Genomic DNA, 24,395 nt, shown 5'->3' with positions numbered 1-24,395 from the left:
CGTTCACAACGTGAATCTGTGTATTCTGGTCCTCGTATGAGGGCATGGGTTTGAATCCCACTTCTGATACGATATGTTTTATGAAAATAACTGGAAGAGATGTAATTCAAATCGTCCTAACTAGATAAAACCATGTCAGGATGGCCGAGTGGTCTTATGCGCCAGACTCGAAAGGCTTAGTTTCATTCCTTCCCGATGTGTATCTATGTATTCTGGCCCTCGAATGAGGGTCTGAATTCGAATCCCAATTCTGACACGATATGTTTTATGAAATTAACTGGAAGAGATGTAATTTATAAAACGTCCCAATTGAATGAATCCAAGTCGGGGTGGCCGAGTGGTCTAAGGCGCCTGACTCAAGGGGCTCAGTTTCATTCGTTCACAACGTGAATCTGTGTATTCTGGCCCTCGAATGAGGGCCTGGGTTCGAATCCCACTTCTGACACGATATGTTTTATGAAATTAACTGGAAGAGATGTAATTTATAAAACGTCGCAATTGAATGAATCCAAGTCGGGGTGGCCGAGCGGTCTAAGGCGCCAGACTCAAGGGACTCAGTTTCCATCGTTCGCAACGTGAATCTGTGTATTCTGGTCCTCGTATGAGAGCGTGGGTTCGAATCCCACTTCTGACACGATATGTTTTATGAAATTAACTGGAAGAGATGTAATTTATAAAACGACCCAATTGAATGAATCCAAATCAGGATGGCCGAGCGGTCTAAGGCGCCAGACTCAAGGGGCTCAGTTTCCTTCGTTCACAACGTGAATCTGTGTATTCTGGTCCTCGTATGAGGGCGTGGGTTCGAATCCCACTTCTGACACGATATGTTTTATGAAATTAACTGGAAGAGATGGAATCCATAAAACGTCCCAATTGAATGAATCCAAGTCAGGATGGCCGAGCGGTCTAAGGCGCAAGATGCAAGGGGCTTAGTTTCTTTCGTTCACGACGTGAATCTGTGTGTTCTGGTCGTCGTATGAGGGCGTGGGTTCGAATCCCACATCTGACACGATATGTTTTATGAAATTAACTAGAATAGATGTCATTTATAAAACGTCCCAATTGAATGAATCCAAGTTAGGGTGGCCGAGTGGTCTAAGGCGCCAGACTCAAGGAGCTCAGTTTCCTTCGTTCACAACGTGAATCTGTGTATTCTGGCCCTCGAATGAGGGCCTGGGTTCGAATCCCACTTCTGACACGATATGTTTTATGAAATTAACTGGAAGAGATGTAATTTATAAAACGTCCCAATTGAATGAATCCAAGTCGGGGGGGCCGAGCGGTCTAAGGCGCCAGACTCAAGGGGCTCAGTTTCATTCGTTCACAACGTGAATCTGTGTATTCTGGCCCTCGAATGAGGGCCTGGGTTCGAATCCCACTTCTGACACGATATGTTTTATGAAATTAACTGGAAGAGATGTAATTTATAAAACGTCGCAATTGAATGAATCCAAGTCGGGGTGGCCGAGCGGTCTAAGGCGCCAGACTCAAGGGACTCAGTTTCCATCGTTCGCAACGTGAATCTGTGTATTCTGGTCCTCGTATGAGAGCGTGGGTTCGAATCCCACTTCTGACACGATATGTTTTATGAAATTAACTGGAAGAGATGTAATTTATAAAACGACCCAATTGAATGAATCCAAATCAGGATGGCCGAGCGGTCTAAGGCGCCAGACTCAAGGGGCTCAGTTTCCTTCGTTCACAACGTGAATCTGTGTATTCTGGTCCTCGTATGAGGGCGTGGGTTCGAATCCCACTTCTGACACGATATGTTTTATGAAATTAACTGGAAGAGATGGAATCCATAAAACGTCCCAATTGAATGAATCCAAGTCAGGATGGCCGAGCGGTCTAAGGCGCAAGATGCAAGGGGCTTAGTTTCTTTCGTTCACGACGTGAATCTGTGTGTTCTGGTCGTCGTATGAGGGCGTGGGTTCGAATCCCACATCTGACACGATATGTTTTATGAAATTAACTAGAATAGATGTCATTTATAAAACGTCCCAATTGAATGAATCCAAGTTAGGGTGGCCGAGTGGTCTAAGGCGCCAGACTCAAGGAGCTCAGTTTCCTTCGTTCACAACGTGAATCTGTGTATTCTGGCCCTCGAATGAGGGCCTGGGTTCGAATCCCACTTCTGACACGATATGTTTTATGAAATTAACTGGAAGAGATGTAATTTATAAAACGTCCCAATTGAATGAATCCAAGTCGGGGTGGCCGAGCGGTCTAAGGCGCCAGACTCAAGGGGCTCTGTTTCCTTCGTTCACAACGTGAATCTGTGTATTCTGGTCCTCGTATGAGGGCGTGGGTTCGAATCCCATTTCTGACACGATATGTTTTATGAAAATAACTGGAAGAGATGTAATTTAAAACGTCCTAACTAGATATAACCATGTCAGGATGGCCGAGTGGTCTAATGCGCCAGACTCGAAAGGCTTAGTTTCATTCCTTCCCGATGTGTATCTGTGTATTCTGGCCCTCGAATGAGGGCCTGGGTTCGAATCCCACTTCTGACACGATATGATTTATGAAATTAACTGGAAGAGATGTAATTTATAAAACGTCCCAATTGAATGAATCCAAGTCGGGGTGGCCGAGCGGTCTAAGGCGCCAGACTCAAGGGGCTCAGTTTCCTTCGTTCACAACGTGAATCTGTGTATTCTGGTCCTCGTGTGAGGGCGTGGGTTCGAATCCCACTTCTGACACGATATGTTTTATGAAATTAACTAGAATAGATGTAATTTATAAAACGTCCCAATTGAAGAATCCATGTCAGGATGGCCGAGCGGTCTAAGGCGCCAGACTCAAGGGGCTCAGTTTCCTTCGTTCACAACGTGAATCTGTGTATTCTGGTCCTCGTATGAGGGCGTGGGTTCGAATCCCACTTCTGACACGATATGTTTTATGAAATAACCTGGAAGAGATGTAATTTATAAAACATCCCAATTGAATGAAGCCAAGTTAGGGTGGCCGAATGGTCTAAGGCGCCAGACTCAAGGGGCTCAGTTTCCTTCGTTCACAACGTGAATCTGTGTATTCTGGTCCTCGTATGAGGGCCTGGGTTCGAATCCCACTTCTGATACGATATGTTTTATGAAAAAAACTGGAAGAGATGTAATTTAAATCGTCCTAACTAGATAAAACCATGTCAGGATGGCCGAGTGGTCTTATGCGTCAGACTCGAAAGGCTTAGTTTCATTCCTTCCCGATGTGTATCTGTGTATTCTGGCCCTCGAATGAGGGTCTGAATTTGAATCCCAATTCTGACACGATATGTTTTATGAAATTAACTGGAAGAGATGTAATTTATAAAACGTCCCAATTGAATGAATCCAAGTCGGGGTGGCCGAGTGGTCTAAGGCGCCAGACTCAAGGGGCTCAGTTTCATTCGTTCACAACTTGAATCTGTGTATTCTGGCCCTCGAATGAGGGCCTGGGTTCGAATCCCACTTCTGACACGATATGTTTTATGAAATTAACTGGAAGAGATGTAATTTATAAAACGTCCCAATTGAATGAATCCAAGTCGGGGTGGCCGAGCGGTCTAAGGCGCCAGACTCAAGGGACTCAGTTTCCATCGTTCGCAACGTGAATCTGTGTATTCTGGTCCTCGTGTGAGAGCGTGGGTTCGAATCCCACTTCTGACACGATATGTTTTATGAAATTAACTGGAAGAGATGTAATTTATAAAACGACCCAATTGAATGAATCCAAATCAGGATGGCCGAGCGGTCTAAGGCGCCAGACTCAAGGGGCTCAGTTACCTTCGTTCACAACGTGAATCTGTGTATTCTGGTCCTCGTATGAGGGCGTGGGTTCGAATCCCACTTCTGACACGATATGTTTTTACCTCTCCGAGTGACGTATGTCACGGAGAGGTATTACACCGGACGTGCGTGTGTGTCTGTGTGTGTGTCTGTCACGCCCCACGTGACCGCGTTCGCAGTTTGCGTATCGGAGCAAACGTGTTCCCAATTTCCGGACTGCATTGACAGTTCACAGAAATTTGGGTTTGTCTCCTCTGGCTATTCTACTTGAGTTCCAACACCACCAGCTTTGGTTTTCGTCCACTCCACATGGACACTAGTCTGTACTTCTAGCTTCCAAGCACAACCATCTTCTGTTCTTCGTCAATTTCACCTTGACACCAGCTTCTATGCACCACCATCTTCTGTTCTTCGTCAATTCCACATTGACACCAGCTTCTATGCACCACCATCTTCTGTTCTCCGTCTATTCCACATTGACACCAGCTTCAATGCACCACCATCTTCAGGTCTTTTGTCCATTCCACATGGACGCCAGTCAGTACATTCTGGCTTCTTTTCCTCCGTCATCGTTTGGTTTCAAGATATACGCGGCGATCGGCTAGGGTTACGAGAAACGTCTAGCCTCCCAATGGCAGGGCTTCCACCATCGGTTCACGCGAATGCGTTTTTATTTGGTTTTAAGATATACGCGGCGAGCGGCTAGGGTTACGAGAAACGTCTAGCCTCCCAATGGCAGGGCTTCCACCATCGGTTCACGCGAATGCGTTTTTATCTATTATTATAATGGAAACAATTGGTATATATACCCCAAAATTTGAAAAAAGCAGGCAAGAGGGGTACCCTTCACTTTAAACGTCAATATTAGCAAAGTTTCGAAAGATAATAGGAACAACTTTATTTTAAACGATGTAACTATTTTAAAAGTTATTTACTGGCGATTAAAATAATTAAAAATAATTTTATTTATTTAAATATTAAAGATAAACCTCTCAAGTACTGAAGTCGATAAATCATTGCCTCCTATATCTATCAAGGCCCGTGCATTGCGTTATATTTCCTACATATCCTCCTATATCTATTTAGGCCCGTGAATTGCGTTATATTTCCTACATTGCCTTCTGTATCCATAATAATTTATTTTCTTAGTTATATGAAATGAAAATATGGATAATATTTTCGGCAATTCGATTTGAATGGCTCTTTCTGATGTATCATTCTCTCAGCACTGTTCATAATGGACAGGAACGTAGAGATTCGAGACACTAGGAATTACGATAGTGTTTCAAATCCTCTGTATTGAGGGCTTAAAGGCTTGGAGTGAGTCGAAAGATAGATACACATCCTATTTTTTAGTTGTACCATGCGTACCACAATGTTGCCAGGCGTTTATTGAAGGATGCTTGGGTACTTGGTACAGACTGTTACGTCTACCAAGTTTCCTAGCATCCAAGAATAAATAGGATTCATAGAAGCCAGTGTTATGGGCATGTCATGGGTCAAGTCGTTAAATATATCGACGCAGTTAAATAGCTGATGGCATTATTTTATCCACTTTCTCATTGCCTTTCGAGTGGAAGTTCAACTTTGGCACGGACGACAGATGGCGCTCTTAACCTTCTACCCCCAAAAATCGTTGTTGTCTGCTCGTTTTCCCCTTCCGCGTTTTTTCGTTATAAACTTATGATTTAACGAACTGTTAAGATAAAATTTCATATTTCCTAAGACAGATAAGCTTCTACTCCTTTCATATTACTCCCAGTTAGATTTAATGCTTAAAAATATGTTTTCAATAAAAACACCGCTTCCACTAGTGGATTTATACTCCTTGTTAGATTAGTGTAGGTGTAGAGAGTAATCATTACAAACGCTAAAAAATATATTTTCAAAAATGAAGAACATAGAACATTTATTCTATATCAAAAAATATTTTGGTGGTAAGATTGCTTTAGAAAAATCCAAACGGCTAGATATTGGTAAAAAAAGACATGTGTAAGCTATTTGTAGATGAGATAATTGTTTTACATGTTTTAAATGAGACTAAAACTTCCACTATTGTGTCTAAAAAAGTGTTGGCAATGTATATTTTTTAAATATGACGGAATTGCGGTTGATATGATAGCGCCCAATTTGCGAAAAAAACCTTTTTTTAAACAGTTGAATCATTCTTTGATAGAATTTCGAAGGAAGAAGTTAAGTGTTAGATTTGCTCGATTAATTTTGTTCGGCAAATAATATAATTAAGCCTTACGTATTACTGAAGGAGATTGATTTTGCCAACCTTTGTGAGTATTTAACTGTTTAATAATTATTTTGGTTAAGTGGGAGCCTAGCTTATGTGTGATTGGGTTGTGGCTTCCATGATTTGGGCACATTTGCTTTTTGTGTGGCGAGGTATGATTCAGCTTTGATATGGACAAATGTTACAAATCATACTGGTAGACTAAGAATGCGGTTGAGGTATAGCGAGAGAGTAGAGTTTCCACAGCAATTGAGAGATATTGAAAAGGCTTGAACAATAGACTATTTTAAAATTCAATTCCTGCACTTGCAAAGAATTAAAAAAAGCGATAGATGCATTTATTTAGGTTGTTTAAGGGGTAGTGATAGTCATCTCCACTCGGAGAGGTAATATTTTGGCTTTCCCAACTTGTATGAAATTAACTGGAAGAGATGGAATCTATAAAACGTCCCAATTGAATGAATCCAAGTCAGGATGGCCGAGCGGTCTAAGGCGCAAGATGCAAGGGGCTTAGTTTCTTTCGTTCACGACGTGAATCTGTGTATTCTGGTCGTCGTATGAGGGCGTGGGTTCGAATCCCACATCTGACACGATATGTTTTATGAAATTAACTAGAATAGATGTCATTTATAAAACGTCCCAATTGAATGAATCCAAGTTAGGGTGGCCGAGTGGTCTAAGGCGCCAGACTCAAGGGGCTCAGTTTCCTTCGTTCACAACGTGAATCTGTGTATTCTGGCCCTCGAATGAGGGCCTGGGTTCGAATCCCACTTCTGACACGACATGTTTTATGAAATTAACTGGAAGAGATGTAATTTATAAAACGTCCCAATTGAATGAATCCAAGTCGGGGTGGCCGAGCGGTCTAAGGCGCCAGACTCAAGGGGCTCTGTTTCCTTCGTTCACAACGTGAATCTGTGTTTTCTGGTCCTCGTATGAGGGCGTGGGTTCGAATCCCATTTCTGACACGATATGTTTTATGAAAATAACTGGAAGAGATGTAATTTAAAACGTCCTAACTAGATATAACCATGTCAGGATGGCCGAGTGGTCTAATGCGCCAGACTCGAAAGGCTTAGTTTCATTCCTTCCCGATGTGTATCTGTGTATTCTGGCCCTCGAATGAGGGCCTGGGCTCGAATCCCACTTCTGACACGATATGATTTATGAAATTAACTGGAAGAGATGTAATTTATAAAACGTCCCAATTGAATGAATCCAAGTCGGGGTGGCCGAGCGGTCTAAGGCGCCAGACTCAAGGGGCTCAGTTTCCTTCGTTCACAACGTGAATCTGTGTCTTCTGGTCCTCGTATGAGGGCGTGGGTTCGAATCCCACATCTGACACGATATGTTTTATGAAATTAACTAGAATAGATGTCATTTATAAAACGTCCCAATTGAAAGAATCCATGTCAGGATGGCCGAGCGGTCTAAGGCGCCAGACTCAAGGGGCTCAGTTTCCTTCGTTCACAACGTGAATCTGTGTATTCTGGTCCTCGTATTAGGGCCTGGGTTCGAATCCTACTTCTGACACGATATGTTTTATGAAATTAACTGGAAGAGATGTAATTTATAAAACGTCCCAATTGAATGAATCCAAGTCGGGGTGGCCGAGCGGTCTAAGGCGCCAGACTCAAGGGCCTCAGTTTCTTTCGTTCACAACGTGAATCTGAGTATTCTGGTCCTCGAATGAGGGCGTGGGTTCCAATCCCGCTTCTGACACGATATGTTTTATGAAATTAACTGGAAGAGATGTAATTTATAAAACGTCCCAATAGAATGAATCCAAGTCGGAGTGGCCGAGCGGTCTAAGGCGCCAGACTCAAGGGACTCAGTTTCCATCGTTCGCAACGTGAATATGTGTATTCTGGTGCTCGTATGAGAGCGTGGGTTCGAATCCCACTTCTGACACGATATGTTTTATGAAATTAACTAGAATAGATGTAATTTATAAAACGTCCCAATTGAAATAATCCATGTCAGGATGGCCGAGCGGTCTAAGGCGCCAGACTCAAGGGGCTCAGTTTCCTTCGTTCACAACGTGAATCTGTGTATTCTGGTCCTCGTATGAGGGCGTGGGTTCGAATTCCACTTCTGACAGGATTTGTTTTATGAAATTAACTGGAAGAGATGTAATTTATAAAACGTCCCAATTGAATGAATCCAAGTCGGGGTGGCCGAGTGGTCTAAGGCGCCAGACTCAAGGGGCTCAGTTTCCTTCGTTCACAACGTGAATCTGTGTATTCTGGTCCTCGTATAAGGGCCTGGGTTCGAATCCCACTTCTGACACGATATGTTTTATGAAATTAACTGGAAGAGATGTAATTTATAAAACGTCCCAATTGAACGAATCCAAGTCGGGGTGGCCGAACGGTCTACGGCGCCAGACTCAAGGGGCTCAGTTTCCTTCGTTCTTAACGTGAATCTGTGTATTCTGCTCCTCGTATGAGGGCGTGGGTTCGAATCCCACTTCTGACACGATATGTTTTATGAAAATAACTGGAAGAGATGTAATTTAAAACGTCCTAACTAGATATAACCATGTCAGGATGGCCGAGTGGTCTAATGCGCCAGACTCGAAAGGCTTAGTTTCATTCCTTCCCGATGTGTATCTGTGTATTCTGGCCCTCGAATGAGGGCCTGGGCTCGAATCCCACTTCTGACACGATATGATTTATGAAATTAACTGGAAGAGATGTAATTTATAAAACGTCCCAATTGAATGAATCCAAGTCGGGGTGGCCGAGCGGTCTAAGGCGCCAGACTCAAGGGGCTCAGTTTCCTTCGTTCACAACGTGAATCTGTGTCTTCTGGTCCTCGTATGAGGGCGTGGGTTCGAATCCCACATCTGACACGATATGTTTTATGAAATTAACTAGAATAGATGTCATTTATAAAACGTCCCAATTGAAAGAATCCATGTCAGGATGGCCGAGCGGTCTAAGGCGCCAGACTCAAGGGGCTCAGTTTCCTTCGTTCACAACGTGAATCTGTGTATTCTGGTCCTCGTATTAGGGCCTGGGTTCGAATCCTACTTCTGACACGATATGTTTTATGAAATTAACTGGAAGAGATGTAATTTATAAAACGTCCCAATTGAATGAATCCAAGTCGGGGTGGCCGAGCGGTCTAAGGCGCCAGACTCAAGGGCCTCAGTTTCTTTCGTTCACAACGTGAATCTGAGTATTCTGGTCCTCGAATGAGGGCGTGGGTTCCAATCCCGCTTCTGACACGATATGTTTTATGAAATTAACTGGAAGAGATGTAATTTATAAAACGTCCCAATAGAATGAATCCAAGTCGGAGTGGCCGAGCGGTCTAAGGCGCCAGACTCAAGGGACTCAGTTTCCATCGTTCGCAACGTGAATATGTGTATTCTGGTGCTCGTATGAGAGCGTGGGTTCGAATCCCACTTCTGACACGATATGTTTTATGAAATTAACTAGAATAGATGTAATTTATAAAACGTCCCAATTGAAATAATCCATGTCAGGATGGCCGAGCGGTCTAAGGCGCCAGACTCAAGGGGCTCAGTTTCCTTCGTTCACAACGTGAATCTGTGTATTCTGGTCCTCGTATGAGGGCGTGGGTTCGAATTCCACTTCTGACAGGATTTGTTTTATGAAATTAACTGGAAGAGATGTAATTTATAAAACGTCCCAATTGAATGAATCCAAGTCGGGGTGGCCGAGTGGTCTAAGGCGCCAGACTCAAGGGGCTCAGTTTCCTTCGTTCACAACGTGAATCTGTGTATTCTGGTCCTCGTATGAGGGCCTGGGTTCGAATCCCACTTCTGACACGATATGTTTTATGAAATTAACTGGAAGAGATGTAATTTATAAAACGTCCCAATTGAACGAATCCAAGTCGGGGTGGCCGAACGGTCTACGGCGCCAGACTCAAGGGGCTCAGTTTCCTTCGTTCTTAACGTGAATCTGTGTATTCTGCTCCTCGTATGAGGGCGTGGGTTCGAATCCCACTTCTGACACGATATGTTTTATGAAAATAACTGGAAGAGATGTAATTTAAAACGTCCTAACTAGATATAACCATGTCAGGATGGCCGAGTGGTCTAATGCGCCAGACTCGAAAGGCTTAGTTTCATTCCTTCCCGATGTGTATCTGTGTATTCTGGCCCTCGAATGAGGGCCTGGGCTCGAATCCCACTTCTGACACGATATGATTTATGAAATTAACTGGAAGAGATGTAATTTATAAAACGTCCCAATTGAATGAATCCAAGTCGGGGTGGCCGAGCGGTCTAAGGCGCCAGACTCAAGGGGCTCAGTTTCCTTCGTTCACAACGTGAATCTGTGTCTTCTGGTCCTCGTATGAGGGCGTGGGTTCGAATCCCACATCTGACACGATATGTTTTATGAAATTAACTAGAATAGATGTCATTTATAAAACGTCCCAATTGAAAGAATCCATGTCAGGATGGCCGAGCGGTCTAAGGCGCCAGACTCAAGGGGCTCAGTTTCCTTCGTTCACAACGTGAATCTGTGTATTCTGGTCCTCGTATTAGGGCCTGGGTTCGAATCCTACTTCTGACACGATATGTTTTATGAAATTAACTGGAAGAGATGTAATTTATAAAACGTCCCAATTGAATGAATCCAAGTCGGGGTGGCCGAGCGGTCTAAGGCGCCAGACTCAAGGGCCTCAGTTTCTTTCGTTCACAACGTGAATCTGAGTATTCTGGTCCTCGAATGAGGGCGTGGGTTCCAATCCCGCTTCTGACACGATATGTTTTATGAAATTAACTGGAAGAGATGTAATTTATAAAACGTCCCAATAGAATGAATCCAAGTCGGAGTGGCCGAGCGGTCTAAGGCGCCAGACTCAAGGGACTCAGTTTCCATCGTTCGCAACGTGAATATGTGTATTCTGGTGCTCGTATGAGAGCGTGGGTTCGAATCCCACTTCTGACACGATATGTTTTATGAAATTAACTAGAATAGATGTAATTTATAAAACGTCCCAATTGAAATAATCCATGTCAGGATGGCCGAGCGGTCTAAGGCGCCAGACTCAAGGGGCTCAGTTTCCTTCGTTCACAACGTGAATCTGTGTATTCTGGTCCTCGTATGAGGGCGTGGGTTCGAATTCCACTTCTGACACGATTTGTTTTATGAAATTAACTGGAAGAGATGTAATTTATAAAACGTCCCAATTGAATGAATCCAAGTCGGGGTGGCCGAGTGGTCTAAGGCGCCAGACTCAAGGGGCTCAGTTTCCTTCGTTCACAACGTGAATCTGTGTATTCTGGTCCTCGTATGAGGGCCTGGGTTCGAATCCCACTTCTGACACGATATGTTTTATGAAATTAACTGGAAGAGATGTAATTTATAAAACGTCCCAATTGAACGAATCCAAGTCGGGGTGGCCGAACGGTCTACGGCGCCAGACTCAAGGGGCTCAGTTTCCTTCGTTCTTAACGTGAATCTGTGTATTCTGCTCCTCGTATGAGGGCGTGGGTTCGAATCCCACTTCTGACACGATATGTTTTATGAAATTAACTGGAAGAGATCTAATTTATAAAACATCCCAATTGAATGAATCCAAGTTAGGGTGGCCGAGCGGTCTAAGGCGCCAGACTCAGAGGGCTAAGTTTCCTTCGTTCACAACGTGAATCTGTGTATTCTGGCCCTCGAATGAGGGCCTGGGTTCGAATCCCACTTCTGACACGATATGTTTTATGAAATTAACTGGAAGAGATGTAATTTATAAAACGTCCCAATTGAATGAATCCAAGTCGGGGTGGCCGAGCGGTCTAAGGCGCCAGACTCAAGGGACTCAGTTTCCATCGTTCGCAACGTGAATCTGTGTATTCTGGTCCTCGAATGAGGGCCTGGGTTCGAATCCCACTTCTGACACGATATGTTTTATGAAATTAACTGGAAGAGATGTAATTTATAAAACGTCCCAATAGAACGAATCCAAGTCGGGGTGGCCGAGCAGTCTAAGGCGCCAGACTCAAGGGACTCAGTTTCCATCGTTCGCAACGTGAATCTGTGTATTCTTGTCCTCCTATTAGAGCGTGGGTTCGAATCCCACTTCTGACACGATATGTTTTATGAAATTAACTGGAAGAGATGTAATTTATAAAACGTCCCAATTGAATGAATCCAAGTCAGGGTGGCCGGGCGGTCTAAGGCGCCAGACTCAAGGGGCTCAGTTTCCTTCGTTCACAACGTGAGTCTGTGTATTCTAGTCCTCGTATGAGGGCGTGGGTTCGAATCCCACTTCTGACACGATAAGTTTTATGAAATTAACTGGAAGAGATGTAATTTGTAAAACGTCCCAATTGAATGAATCCAAGTCAGGGTGGCCGAGCGGTCTAAGGCGCCAGACTCAAGGGGCTTAGTTTCATTCCTTCCCGATGTGTATCTGTGTATTCTGGACCTCGAATGAGGGTCTGGGTTCGAATCCCGCTTCTGACACGATATGTTTTATGAAATTAACTGGAAGAGATGTAATTTATAAAACGTCCCAATTGAATGAATCCAAGTCGGGGTGGCCGAGCGGTCTAAGGCGCCAGACTCAAGGGACTCAGTTTCCATCGTTCGCAACGTGAATCTGTGTATTCTGGTCCTCGAATGAGGGCCTGGGTTCGAATCCCACTTCTGACAAGATATGTTTTATGAAATTAACTGGAAGAGATGTAATTTATAAAACGTCCCAATAGAATGAATCCAAGTCGGGGTGGCCGAGCGGTCTAAGGCGCCAGACTCAAGGGACTCAGTTTCCATCGTTCGCAACGTGAATCTGTGTATTCTTGTCCTCGTATTAGAGCGTGGGTTCGAATCCCACTTCTGACACGATATATTTTATGAAATTAACTGGAAAAGATGTAATTTATAAAACGTCCCAATTGAATGAATCCAAGTCAGGGTGGCCGGGCGGTCTAAGGCGCCAGACTCAAGGGACTCAGTTTCCATCGTTCGCAACGTGAATCTGTGTATTCTTGTCCTCGTATTAGAGCGTGGGTTCGAATCCCACTTCTGACACGATATGTTTTATGAAATTAACTGGAAGAGATGTAATTTATAAAACGTCCCAATTGAATGAATCCAAGTCAGGGTGGCCGGGCGGTCTAAGGCGCCAGACTCAAGGGGCTCAGTTTCCTTCGTTCACAACGTGAGTCTGTGTATTCTAGTCCTCGTATGAGGGCGTGGGTTCGAATCCCACTTCTGACACGATAAGTTTTATGAAATTAACTGGAAGAGATGTAATTTGTAAAACGTCCCAATTGAATGAATCCAAGTCAGGGTGGCCGAGCGGTCTAAGGCGCCAGACTCAAGGGGCTTAGTTTCATTCCTTCCCGATGTGTATCTGTGTATTCTGGACCTCGAATGAGGGTCTGGGTTCGAATCCCGCTTCTGACACGATATGTTTTATGAAATTAACTGGAAGAGATGTAATTTATAAAACGTCCCAATTGAATGAATCCAAGTCGGGGTGGCCGAGCGGTCTAAGGCGCCAGACTCGAGGGACTCAGTTTCCATCGTTCGCAACGTGAATCTGTGTATTCTTGTCCTCGTATTAGAGCGTGGGTTCGAATCCCACTTCTGACACGATATATTTTATGAAATTAACTGGAAGAGATGTAATTTATAAAACGTCCCAATAGAATGAATCCAAGTCGGGGTGGCCGAGCGGTCTAAGGCGCCAGACTCAAGGGACTCAGTTTCCATCGTTCACAACGTGAGTCTGTGTATTCTAGTCCTCGTATGAGGGCGAGGTTCGAATCCCACTTCTGACAGGATATGTTTTATGAAATTAACTAGAATAGATGTAATTTATAAAACGTCCCAATTGAATCAATGCAAGTCGGGGTGGCCGAGCGGTCTAAGGCGCCAGACTCAAGGGGCTCTGTTTCCTTCGTTCACAACGTGAATCTGTGTATTCTGGTCCTCGTATGAGGGCGTGGGTTCGAATCCCATTTCTGACACGATATGTTTTATGAAAATAACTGGAAGAGATGTAATTTAAAACGTCCTAACTAGATATAACCATGTCAGGATGGCCGAGTGGTCTAATGCGCCAGACTCGAAAGGCTTAGTTTCATTCCTTCCCGATGTGTATCTGTGTATTCTGGTCCTCGTATGAGAGCGTGGGTTCGAATCCCACTTCTGACACGATATGTTTTATGAAATTAACAAGAATAGATTTAATTTATAAAACGTCCCAATTGAAAGAATCCATGTCAGGATGGCCGAGCGGTCTAAGGCGCCAGACTCAAGGGGCTCAGTTTCCTTCGTTCACAACGTGAATCTGTGTATTCTGGTCCTCGTATGAGGGCGTGGGTTCGAGTCCCACTTTTGACACGATATGTTTTATGAAATTAACTGGAAGAGATGTAATTTATAAAACATCCCAATTGAACGAATCCAAGTTATGGTGGCCGAGTGGTCTAAGGCGCCAGACTCAAGGGGCTCAGTTTCCATCGTTCACATTGTGAATCTGTGTATTCTGGCCCTCGAATGAGGGCGTGGGTTCGAGTCCCACTTCTGACACGATATGTTTTATGAAATTAACTGGAAGAGATGTAATTTATAAAACGTCCCAATTGAACGAATCCAAGTTAGGGTGGCCGAGTGGTCTAAGGCGCCAGACTCAAGGGGCTCAGATTCCTTCGTTCGCAATGTGAATTTGTGTATTCTGGTCATCGTATGAGGGCGTGGGTTCGAATCCCACTTCTGACACGATATGTTTTATGAAATTAACTAGAATAAATGTAATTTATAAAACGTCCCAATTGAAACAATCCATGTCAGGATGGCCGAGCGGTCTAAGGCGCCAGACTCAAGGGGCTCAGTTTCCTTCGTTCACAACGTGAATCTGTGTATTCTGGTCCTCGTATGAGGGCGTGGGTTCGAATCCCACTTCTGACACGATATGTTTTATGATTTTAACTGGAAGAGATGTAATTTATAAAACGTCCCAATTGAATGAATCCAAGTCGGGATGGCCGAGCGGTCTAAGGCGCCAGACTCAAGGGTCACAGTTTCCATCGTTCGCAACGTGAATCTGTGTATTCTGGTCCTCGAATGAGGGCCTGGGTTCGAATCCCACTTCTGACACGATATGTTTTATGAAATTAACTGGAAGAGATGTAATTTATAAAACGTCCCAATAGAATGAATCCAAGTCGGGGTGGCCGAGCGGTCTAAGGCGCCAGACTCAAGGGACTCAGTTTCCATCGTTCGCAACGTGAATCTGTGTATTCTTGTCGTCGTATTAGAGCGTGGGTTCGAATCCCACTTCTGACACGATATGTTTTATGAAATTAACTGGAAGAGATGTAATTTATAAAACGTCCCAATTGAATGAATCCAAGTCAGGGTGGCCGGGCGGTCTAAGGCGCCAGACTCAAGGGGCTCAGTTTCCTTCGTTCACAACGTGAGTCTGTGTATTCTAGTCCTCGTATGAGGGCGTGGGTTCGAATCCCACTTCTGACACGATATGTTTTATGAAAATAACTGGAAGAGATGTAATTTAAAACGTCCTAACTAGATATAACCATGTCAGGATGGCCGAGTGGTCTAATGCGCCAGACTCGAAAGGCTTAGTTTCATTCCTTCCCGATGTGTATCTGTGTATTCTGGTCCTCGTATGAGAGCGTGGGTTCGAATCCCACTTCTGACACGATATGTTTTATGAAATTAACTAGAATAGATTTAATTTATAAAACGTCCCAATTGAAAGAATCCATGTCAGGATGGCCGAGCGGTCTAAGGCGCCAGACTCAAGGGGCTTAGTTTCATTCCTTCCCGATGTGTATCTGTGTATTCTGGACCTCGAATGAGGGTCTGGGTTCGAATCCCGCTTCTGACACGATATGTTTTATGAAATTAACTGGAAGAGATGTAATTTATAAAACGTCCCAATAGAATGAATCCAAGTCGGAGTGGCCGAGCGGTCTAAGTCGCCAGACTCAAGGGACTCAGTTTCCATCGTTCGCAACGTGAATCTGTGTATTCTGGTCTTCGTATGAGAGCGTGGGTTCGAATCCCACTTCTTACACGATATGTTTTATGAAATTAACTAGAATAGATGTAATTTATAAAACGTCCCAATTGAAAGAATCCATGTCAGGATGGCCGAGCGGTCTAAGACGCCAGACTCAAGGGGCTCTGTTTCCTTCGTTCACAACGTGAATCTGTGTATTCTGGTCCTCGTATGAGGGCGTGGTTTCGAATCCCATTTCTGACACGATATGTTTTATGAAAATAACTGGAAGAGATGTAATTTAAAACGTCCTAACTAGATATAACCATGTCAGGATGGCCGAGTGGTCTAATGCGCCAGACTCGAAAGGCTTAGTTTCATTCCTTCCCGATGTGTATCTGTGTATTCTGGTCCTCGTATGAGAGCGTGGGTTCGAATCCCACTTCTGACACGATATGTTTTATGAAATTAACTAGAATAGATTTAATTTATAAAACGTCCCAATTGAAAGAATCCATGTCAGGATGGCCGAGCGGTCTAAGGCGCCAGACTCAAGGGGCTCAGTTTCCTTCGTTCACAACGTGAATCTGTGTATTCTGGTCCTCGTATGAGGGCGTGGGTTCGAGTCCCACTTCTGACACGATATGTTTTATGAAATTAACTGGAAGAAATGTAATTTATAAAACATCCCAATTGAATGAATCCAAGTTAGCGTGGCCGAGCGGTCTAAGGCGCCAGACTCAAAGGGCTAAGTTTCCTTCGTTCACAACGTGAATCTGTGTATTCTGGCCCTCGAATGAGGGCCTGGGTTCGAATCCCACTTCTGACACGATATGTTTTATGAAATTAACTGGAAGAGATGTAATTTATAAAACGTCCCAATAGAATGAATCCAAGTCGGGGTGGCCGAGCGGTCTAAGGCGCCAGACTCAAGGGACTCAGTTTCCATCGTTCGCAACGTGAATCTGTGTATTCTTGTCCTCGTATTAGAGCATGGGTTCGAATCCCACTTCTGACACGATATGTTTTATGAAATTAACTGGAAGAGATGTAATTTATAAAACGTCCCAATTGAATGAATCTAAGTCAGGGTGGCCGGGCGGTCTAAGGCGCCAGACTCAAGGGGCTCAGTTTCCTTCGTTCACAACGTGAGTCTGTGTATTCTAGTCCTCGTATGAGGGCGTGGGTTCGAATCCCACTTCTGACACGATAAGTTTTATGAAATTAACTGGAAGAGATGTAATTTGTAAAACGTCCCAATTGAATGAATCCAAGTCAGGGTGGCCGAGCGGTCTAAGGCGCCAGACTCAAGGGGCTTAGTTTCATTCCTTCCCGATGTGTATCTGTGTATTCTGGACCTCGAATGAGGGTCTGGGTTCGAATCCCGCTTCTGACACGATATGTTTTATGAAATTAACTGGAAGAGATGTAATTTATAAAACGTCCCAATAGAATGAATCCAAGTCGGAGTGGCCGAGCGGTCTAAGTCGCCAGACTCAAGGGACTCAATTTCCATCGTTCGCAACGTGAATCTGTGTATTCTGGTCCTCGTATGAGAGCGTGGGTTCGAATCCCACTTCTGACAGGATATGTTTTATGAAATTAACTAGAATAGATGTAATTTATAAAACGTCCCAATTGAATGAATCCAAGTCGGGGTGGCCGAGCGGTCTAAGGCGCCAGACTCAAGGGGCTCTGTTTCCTTCGTTCACAACGTGAGTCTGTGTATTCTGGTCCTCGTATGAGGGCGTGGGTTCGAATCCCATTTCTGACACGATATGTTTTATGAAAATAACTGGAAGAGATGTAATTTAAAACGTCCTAACTATATATAACCATGTCAGGATGGCCGAGTGGTCTAATGCGCCAGACTCGAAAGGCTTAGTTTCATTCCTTCCCGATGTGTATCTGTGTATTCTGGTCCTCGTATGAGAGCGTGGGTTCGAATCCCACTTCTGACACGATATGTTTTATGAAATTAACAAGAATAGATTTAATTTATAAAACGTCCCAATTGAAAGAATCCATGTCAGGATGGCCGAGCGGTCTAAGGCGCCAGACTCAAGGGGCTCAGTTTCCTTCGTTCACAACGTGAATCTGTGTATTCTGGTCCTCGTATGAGGGCGTGGGTTCGAGTCCCACTTCTGACACGATATGTTTTATGAAATTAACTGGAAGAGATGTAATTTATAAAACGTCCCAATTGAATGAATCTAAGTCAGGGTGGCCGGGCGGTCTAAGGCGCCAGACTCAAGGGGCTCAGTTTCCTTCGTTCACAACGTGAGTCTGTGTATTCTAGTCCTCGTATGAGGGCGTGGGTTCGAATCCCACTTCTGACACGATAAGTTTTATGAAATTAACTGGAAGAGATGTAATTTGTAAAACGTCCCAATTGAATGAATCCAAGTCAGGGTGGCCGAGCGGTCTAAGGCGCCAGACTCAAGGGGCTTAGTTTCATTCCTTCCCGATGTGTATCTGTGTATTCTGGACCTCGAATGAGGGTCTGGGTTCGAATCCCGCTTCTGACACGATATGTTTTATGAAATTAACTGGAAGAGATGTAATTTATAAAACGTCCCAATAGAATGAATCCAAGTCGGAGTGGCCGAGCGGTCTAAGTCGCCAGACTCAAGGGACTCAATTTCCATCGTTCGCAACGTGAATCTGTGTATTCTGGTCCTCGTATGAGAGCGTGGGTTCGAATCCCACTTCTGACAGGATATGTTTTATGAAATTAACTAGAATAGATGTAATTTATAAAACGTCCCAATTGAATGAATCCAAGTCGGGGTGGCCGAGCGGTCTAAGGCGCCAGACTCAAGGGGCTCTGTTTCCTTCGTTCACAACGTGAGTCTGTGTATTCTGGTCCTCGTATGAGGGCGTGGGTTCGAATCCCATTTCTGACACGATATGTTTTATGAAAATAACTGGAAGAGATGTAATTTAAAACGTCCTAACTATATATAACCATGTCAGGATGGCCGAGTGGTCTAATGCGCCAGACTCGAAAGGCTTAGTTTCATTCCTTCCCGATGTGTATCTGTGTATTCTGGTCCTCGTATGAGAGCGTGGGTTCGAATCCCACTTCTGACACGATATGTTTTATGAAATTAACAAGAATAGATTTAATTTATAAAACGTCCCAATTGAAAGAATCCATGTCAGGATGGCCGAGCGGTCTAAGGCGCCAGACTCAAGGGGCTCAGTTTCCTTCGTTCACAACGTGAATCTGTGTATTCTGGTCCTCGTATGAGGGCGTGGGTTCGAGTCCCACTTCTGACACGATATGTTTTATGAAATTAACTGGAAGAGATGTAATTTATAAAACGTCCCAATTGAACGAATCCAAGTTAGGGTGGCCGAGTGGTCTAAGGCGCCAGACTCAAGGGGCTCAGATTCCTTCGTTCGCAATGTGAATTTGTGTATTCTGGTCATCGTATGAGGGCGTGGGTTCGAATCCCACTTCTGACACGATATGTTTTATGAAATTAACTAGAATAAATGTAATTTATAAAACGTCCCAATTGAAACAATCCATGTCAGGATGGCCGAGCGGTCTAAGGCGCCAGACTCAAGGGGCTCAGTTTCCTTCGTTCACAACGTGAATCTGTGTATTCTGGTCCTCGTATGAGGGCGTGGGTTCGAATCCCACTTCTGACACGATTTGTTTTATGAAATTAACTGGAAGAGATGTAATGTATAAAACGTCCCAGTTGAATGAATCCAAGTCGGGGTGGCCGAGTGGTCTAAGGCGCCAGACTCAAGGGGCTAAGTTTCCTTCGTTCACAACGTGAATCTGTGTATACTGGTCCTCGTATGAGGGCCTGGGTTCGAATCCCACTTCTGACACGATATGTTTTATGAAATTAACTGGAAGAGATATAATTTATAAAACGTCCCAATTGAACGAATCCAAGTCGGGGTGGCCGAACGGTCTACGGCGCCAGACTCAAGGGGCTCAGTTTCCTTCGTTCTTAACGTGAATCTGTGTATTCTGCTCTTCGTATGAGGGCGTGGGTTCGAATCCCACTTCTGACACGATATGTTTTATGAAATTAACTGGAAGAGATGTAATTTATAAAACATCCCAATTGAATGAATCCAAGTTAGGGTGGCCGAGCGGTCTAAGGCGCCAGACTCAAAGGGCTAAGTTTCCTTCGTTCACAACGTGAATCTGTGTATTCTGGCCCTCGAATGAGGGCGTGGGTTCGAATCCCACTTCTGACACGATATGTTTTATGAAATTAACTGGAAGAGATGTAATTTATAAAACATCCCAATTGGACGAATCCAAGTCGGGGTGGCCGAGTGGTCTAAGGCGCCAGACTCAAGGGGCTCAGTTTCCTTCGTTCACAACGTGAATCTGTGTATTCTGGTCCTCGAATGAGAGCCTGGGTTCGAATCCCACTTCTGACACGATATGTTTTATGAAATTAACTGGAAGAGATGTAATTTATAAAACGTCCCAATAGAATGAATCCAAGTCGGGGTGGCCGAGCGGTCTAAGGCGCCAGACTCAAGGGACTCAGTTTCCATCGTTCGCAACGTGAATCTGTGTATTCTTGTCCTCGTATTAGAGCGTGGGTTCGAATCCCACTTCTGACACGATATGTTTTATGAAATTAACTGGAAGAGATGTAATTTATAAAACGTCCCAATTGAATGAATCCAAGTCAGGGTGGCCGGGCGGTCTAAGGCGCCAGACTCAAGGGGCTCAGTTTCCTTATTTCACAACGTGAGTCTGTGTATTCTAGTCCTCGTATGAGGGCGTGGGTTCGAATCCCACTTCTGACACGATAAGTTTTATGAAATTAACTGGAAGAGATGTAATTTGTAAAACGTCCCAATTGAATGAATCCAAGTCAGGGTGGCCGAGCGGTCTAAGGCGCCAGACTCAAGGGGCTTAGTTTCATTCCTTCCCGATGTGTATCTGTGTATTCTGGACCTCGAATGAGGGTCTGGGTTCGAATCCCGCTTCTGACACGATATGTTTTATGAAATTAACTGGAAGAGATGTAATTTATAAAACGTCCCAATAGAATGAATACAAGTCGGAGTGGCCGAGCGGTCTAAGTCGCCAGACTCAAGGGACTCAGTTTCCATCGTTCGCAACGTGAATCTGTGTATTCTGGTCCTCGTATGAGAGCGTGGGTTCGAATCCCACTTCTGACACGATATGTTTTATGAAATTAACTAGAATAGATGTAATTTATAAAACGTCCCAATTGAAAGAATCCATGTCAGGATGGCCGAGCGGTCTAAGACGCCAGACTCAAGGGGCTCTGTTTCCTTCGTTCACAACGTGAATCTGTGTATTCTGGTCCTCGTATGAGGGCGTGGTTTCGAATCCCATTTCTGACACGATATGTTTTATGAAAATAACTGGAAGAGATGTAATTTAAAACGTCCTAACTAGATATAACCATGTCAGGATGGCCGAGTGGTCTAATGCGCCAGACTCGAAAGGCTTAGTTTCATTCCTTCCCGATGTGTATCTGTGTATTCTGGTCCTCGTATGAGAGCGTGGGTTCGAATCCCACTTCTGACACGATATGTTTTATGAAATTAACTAGAATAGATTTAATTTATAAAACGTCCCAATTGAAAGAATCCATGTCAGGATGGCCGAGCGGTCTAAGGCGCCAGACTCAAGGGGCTCAGTTTCCTTCGTTCACAACGTGAATCTGTGTATTCTGAGTAGTGATAGCTACCTAGATATGCAGAGATCCAAGATGGCCGCCACCCCAAGATGGCCGCCCTCTCCCCATCCACCAGACTCAAACCAAACTTCCAAACAAAGATTAAGCTAAATTCCTACCTGATCAACCCTACCTTCCAGCATGCTATGACTCTTTAGAGGGGTTTTACCCACTTTTCCCCCAAAACAAGCTCGGCTAACCCTCGGAGGGTGAAGTTCTTTTTGCAAGATCCCCGTTTAAATTTAAGACCCAAGATTACGTTATTGTATGAGAAAATCTTACCTGACATACCCTGCCTTCCACCGTGCTATGTCACCGTCTATGAATATTAACGGGGGTCGGTTTTACCCCATTTTTCCCCAAACAAGCCCGGATTAACCCTCCAACCAAAGATTGAACCATAAAAATCCTACCTGACTTACCCTGCCTTCCACCATGCTATTAAGGGGGTTTTTACCCCCCTTTTAATAGCTCCAGACTACCACGAGTTCCTACCTTGTGTTATTTTCAACACCCATGACGTCATCTTCTTAATCAAAACAAAAACAAGCTATATTCAACCTTGGCGTCATCCTCCAATCTTACCCTGCCTGCTAGGGTGCTAGTAATGGGCGGTACCCCTTTAATAAACCCAAACCAGCCCGGACTTTAAAAAAGCTTACCTCCAGTCCTACCTTCCAGCGTGTTATTAAGGGTAAATGACCTATTTAATAACCCTCCAAACAAGCTCGGACTACCGGCCCTACCGGTAAAGGTGCTTTCAACCTGAACATCCATGACGTCATCCTTCCAACTCAAACTAATATGAAATTATTGGCGCCATATTTAAAAAACTTCTCTCCAGCCCCGCCTTCTAGCGGACTATTTTAGTAACCATTAATAGCCGTAACCCGTTCAATGGACATAAACAAGTTGGGACCATCCCTACTAGTAAAGGATGTTTTTTCCCTGGCCAACTATGATGTCATCCTCTCAACTAATATTAAATTATTGGTACCATATTTATTGGCCTTCTAGTGGGCTATTTTAGTAACTATTAAGGTAATTCATCCATAGAATCAATTAAAACAAGGCCGGACCAGACCTAGTCAGAGAGGGTGCTTTCAACCTGGGTGACTATGACGTCATCCTCCAGACTATGACTCAAACCAAAACTTAATTATACATGACCTCGAGCCCTGCCTTCTAGCGGGCTTTTTTAGTAACTATTAAGGGAATTTACCCATGGAACAAATCAAAACTAGCCCGGATCAGTCTAGGTTTGCCTATGTAGAGGTTGTTGCCCACGAAAAAAAACCAAAACAAACAATCCCTGCCAGCTTGCTATTTTACGCCTTTGACTGTACTTTAATTTAAGGGTTTCCAAACAAGTCAAAACACGCCCAAACTTGTCCGGGCCAACCAAGTTTTGTCCAGACAAGTTAAAACTAGCCTAAACTAGGCTGGGCCAACCAAGTTTCGTCCAAGTATAGATTTATCCCCCCGTTGATTGGACTAATAATGGGTGGATTACTAATGGTTCAGCTACCGTTTGATTACTTACCCATGTAGATGTTCCAACGATGATGTTTTAACTAGGATACCTCGTTGGCTTAGCGAAAATAAATGTTGTAAGAGGTTAGTTGGCAAAAAGCAAGGTTTTTTAATGCGATTAACGAAGAGGTAGCGGGTTCGAATCCCGGTGGAACAATAAATAAGCCCGGATTAACCTGAATTCGTATTCAGGGTGTTACTGTTTTATTAATTGTACTTAGATTGGATTATTTACCCTGACTACGCCATTAATACGGGTACCCAATTAACCAGTCTTAACTAACCGGGTTTACCTTGACTCGAACACGTACACAACGTCGCTGTTTAAATTTTCCCGCCATCAATTTAGTGTCTTTTATTATTCGTCGGCAAAAAAACTTGATTTTGAGACAAATCAACTTTGTTTCCTTCTAAGTCAAAAGTTAATGAAAAAACAGACACACATTTTAAAAAAAACAAAAGATATTTACTCTTGCGTCTTGTACAAAAATTAAATACAAAATAAACAAATGAGTAGCCAAACAAAGGCGTTATTTGCGTTCTTAAAGTGTCCATATATTTATACAAAGGAATTCATTTCTAAATACCTAAATTTTCCATTTAGCCGTTAAGAGAGAGAAATTTGGAGTGGCGCGAGTTTTATTCGCCTCAATATAGCCAGGGGCAAAAAAAAGAGATTCTAAAAAAAGAAGGTCATTCTTCGCGTCTTCAGTGAGAGATATTTCCGGAAGCGTTTTACCAATTTTAACGAGACTAGAGTTTTAAACTAGATACAGAATAAATCTTTATACATTTTTTAGCTTTAACAACGACAAATAAGACGGGAAAACTAATATTTTCATCCTTTTGTCAGGCGAAAAAAAAACCTCAAATATTAGCCAATTAGTACGATCTTTAAGGGAAGATCCTGCTCCACATTCCGAAAACTCAAAACATTTAATCTGCATCAAGAATGCGTAAGGCAGAGCAGGATCCCCCCTTATTTTAGCATTCCTTAACTACTTTACTTTACGAGAGCCACCAAAGAACCCTCATCAGACCCCCCTGGATTATGAATCTCGACAAGTAAACAAGCGGGTTTTTTGTCGCATATAAAAAGATTTCCTCTAAAGCTTTTACAGAAAAACCCCATTATGTGACAAGAAACTCGCTTCCTTGCCTATTGAAACTCATAGATTAAAGGTAAATGATAAC

The 24,395-nt window shown here is 43.7% G+C and overlaps 20 non-coding genes across 20 annotated transcripts; all 20 read left to right on the top strand.

The window, feature by feature from the left end:
• Nucleotides 1-2,400: 2,400 nt before the first annotated feature.
• TRNAS-CGA (transfer RNA serine (anticodon CGA)) lies at nucleotides 2,401-2,522 on the top strand. Its single transcript has 2 exons — nucleotides 2,401-2,438; nucleotides 2,477-2,522. It is a non-coding gene; the product is annotated as a tRNA-Ser (tRNA).
• Nucleotides 2,523-2,589: 67 nt separating this feature from the next.
• On the top strand, nucleotides 2,590-2,711 carry TRNAL-CAA (transfer RNA leucine (anticodon CAA)). The gene is made up of 2 exons: nucleotides 2,590-2,627; nucleotides 2,666-2,711. It is a non-coding gene; the product is annotated as a tRNA-Leu (tRNA).
• A 66-nt stretch (nucleotides 2,712-2,777) lies between these two features.
• Nucleotides 2,778-2,899, top strand: TRNAL-CAA (transfer RNA leucine (anticodon CAA)). The gene is made up of 2 exons: nucleotides 2,778-2,815; nucleotides 2,854-2,899. It is a non-coding gene; the product is annotated as a tRNA-Leu (tRNA).
• Nucleotides 2,900-7,804: 4,905 nt separating this feature from the next.
• On the top strand, nucleotides 7,805-7,926 carry TRNAL-CAA (transfer RNA leucine (anticodon CAA)). The gene is made up of 2 exons: nucleotides 7,805-7,842; nucleotides 7,881-7,926. It is a non-coding gene; the product is annotated as a tRNA-Leu (tRNA).
• Nucleotides 7,927-9,314: 1,388 nt separating this feature from the next.
• Nucleotides 9,315-9,436, top strand: TRNAL-CAA (transfer RNA leucine (anticodon CAA)). The gene is made up of 2 exons: nucleotides 9,315-9,352; nucleotides 9,391-9,436. It is a non-coding gene; the product is annotated as a tRNA-Leu (tRNA).
• Nucleotides 9,437-10,824: 1,388 nt separating this feature from the next.
• Nucleotides 10,825-10,946, top strand: TRNAL-CAA (transfer RNA leucine (anticodon CAA)). Its single transcript has 2 exons — nucleotides 10,825-10,862; nucleotides 10,901-10,946. It is a non-coding gene; the product is annotated as a tRNA-Leu (tRNA).
• Nucleotides 10,947-11,580: 634 nt separating this feature from the next.
• TRNAL-CAG (transfer RNA leucine (anticodon CAG)) lies at nucleotides 11,581-11,702 on the top strand. Its single transcript has 2 exons — nucleotides 11,581-11,618; nucleotides 11,657-11,702. It is a non-coding gene; the product is annotated as a tRNA-Leu (tRNA).
• A 1,768-nt stretch (nucleotides 11,703-13,470) lies between these two features.
• Nucleotides 13,471-13,592, top strand: TRNAS-CGA (transfer RNA serine (anticodon CGA)). Its single transcript has 2 exons — nucleotides 13,471-13,508; nucleotides 13,547-13,592. It is a non-coding gene; the product is annotated as a tRNA-Ser (tRNA).
• A 442-nt stretch (nucleotides 13,593-14,034) lies between these two features.
• Nucleotides 14,035-14,156, top strand: TRNAS-CGA (transfer RNA serine (anticodon CGA)). The gene is made up of 2 exons: nucleotides 14,035-14,072; nucleotides 14,111-14,156. It is a non-coding gene; the product is annotated as a tRNA-Ser (tRNA).
• A 67-nt stretch (nucleotides 14,157-14,223) lies between these two features.
• On the top strand, nucleotides 14,224-14,345 carry TRNAL-CAA (transfer RNA leucine (anticodon CAA)). The gene is made up of 2 exons: nucleotides 14,224-14,261; nucleotides 14,300-14,345. It is a non-coding gene; the product is annotated as a tRNA-Leu (tRNA).
• Nucleotides 14,346-14,790: 445 nt separating this feature from the next.
• Nucleotides 14,791-14,912, top strand: TRNAL-CAA (transfer RNA leucine (anticodon CAA)). Its single transcript has 2 exons — nucleotides 14,791-14,828; nucleotides 14,867-14,912. It is a non-coding gene; the product is annotated as a tRNA-Leu (tRNA).
• Nucleotides 14,913-15,544: 632 nt separating this feature from the next.
• On the top strand, nucleotides 15,545-15,666 carry TRNAS-CGA (transfer RNA serine (anticodon CGA)). Its single transcript has 2 exons — nucleotides 15,545-15,582; nucleotides 15,621-15,666. It is a non-coding gene; the product is annotated as a tRNA-Ser (tRNA).
• Nucleotides 15,667-16,298: 632 nt separating this feature from the next.
• On the top strand, nucleotides 16,299-16,420 carry TRNAS-CGA (transfer RNA serine (anticodon CGA)). The gene is made up of 2 exons: nucleotides 16,299-16,336; nucleotides 16,375-16,420. It is a non-coding gene; the product is annotated as a tRNA-Ser (tRNA).
• A 67-nt stretch (nucleotides 16,421-16,487) lies between these two features.
• On the top strand, nucleotides 16,488-16,609 carry TRNAL-CAA (transfer RNA leucine (anticodon CAA)). Its single transcript has 2 exons — nucleotides 16,488-16,525; nucleotides 16,564-16,609. It is a non-coding gene; the product is annotated as a tRNA-Leu (tRNA).
• A 1,199-nt stretch (nucleotides 16,610-17,808) lies between these two features.
• On the top strand, nucleotides 17,809-17,930 carry TRNAS-CGA (transfer RNA serine (anticodon CGA)). The gene is made up of 2 exons: nucleotides 17,809-17,846; nucleotides 17,885-17,930. It is a non-coding gene; the product is annotated as a tRNA-Ser (tRNA).
• A 67-nt stretch (nucleotides 17,931-17,997) lies between these two features.
• On the top strand, nucleotides 17,998-18,119 carry TRNAL-CAA (transfer RNA leucine (anticodon CAA)). The gene is made up of 2 exons: nucleotides 17,998-18,035; nucleotides 18,074-18,119. It is a non-coding gene; the product is annotated as a tRNA-Leu (tRNA).
• Nucleotides 18,120-18,940: 821 nt separating this feature from the next.
• On the top strand, nucleotides 18,941-19,062 carry TRNAS-CGA (transfer RNA serine (anticodon CGA)). Its single transcript has 2 exons — nucleotides 18,941-18,978; nucleotides 19,017-19,062. It is a non-coding gene; the product is annotated as a tRNA-Ser (tRNA).
• A 67-nt stretch (nucleotides 19,063-19,129) lies between these two features.
• TRNAL-CAA (transfer RNA leucine (anticodon CAA)) lies at nucleotides 19,130-19,251 on the top strand. Its single transcript has 2 exons — nucleotides 19,130-19,167; nucleotides 19,206-19,251. It is a non-coding gene; the product is annotated as a tRNA-Leu (tRNA).
• Nucleotides 19,252-19,507: 256 nt separating this feature from the next.
• On the top strand, nucleotides 19,508-19,629 carry TRNAL-CAA (transfer RNA leucine (anticodon CAA)). The gene is made up of 2 exons: nucleotides 19,508-19,545; nucleotides 19,584-19,629. It is a non-coding gene; the product is annotated as a tRNA-Leu (tRNA).
• A 1,766-nt stretch (nucleotides 19,630-21,395) lies between these two features.
• Nucleotides 21,396-21,517, top strand: TRNAS-CGA (transfer RNA serine (anticodon CGA)). Its single transcript has 2 exons — nucleotides 21,396-21,433; nucleotides 21,472-21,517. It is a non-coding gene; the product is annotated as a tRNA-Ser (tRNA).
• Nucleotides 21,518-24,395: the final 2,878 nt, after the last annotated feature.

This window comes from Phalangium opilio, unplaced genomic scaffold (genome assembly GCF_054372755.1).
Source record: "Phalangium opilio isolate 3A_F unplaced genomic scaffold, DU_Popi_V2 ptg000061l_1, whole genome shotgun sequence".
In the NCBI taxonomy this organism is placed as follows: Eukaryota; Metazoa; Arthropoda; class Arachnida; order Opiliones; family Phalangiidae; genus Phalangium; species Phalangium opilio.
The sequence above is the reverse complement of the archived record's forward strand: the minus strand, read 5'-3'. Positions and strand labels throughout refer to the sequence as shown.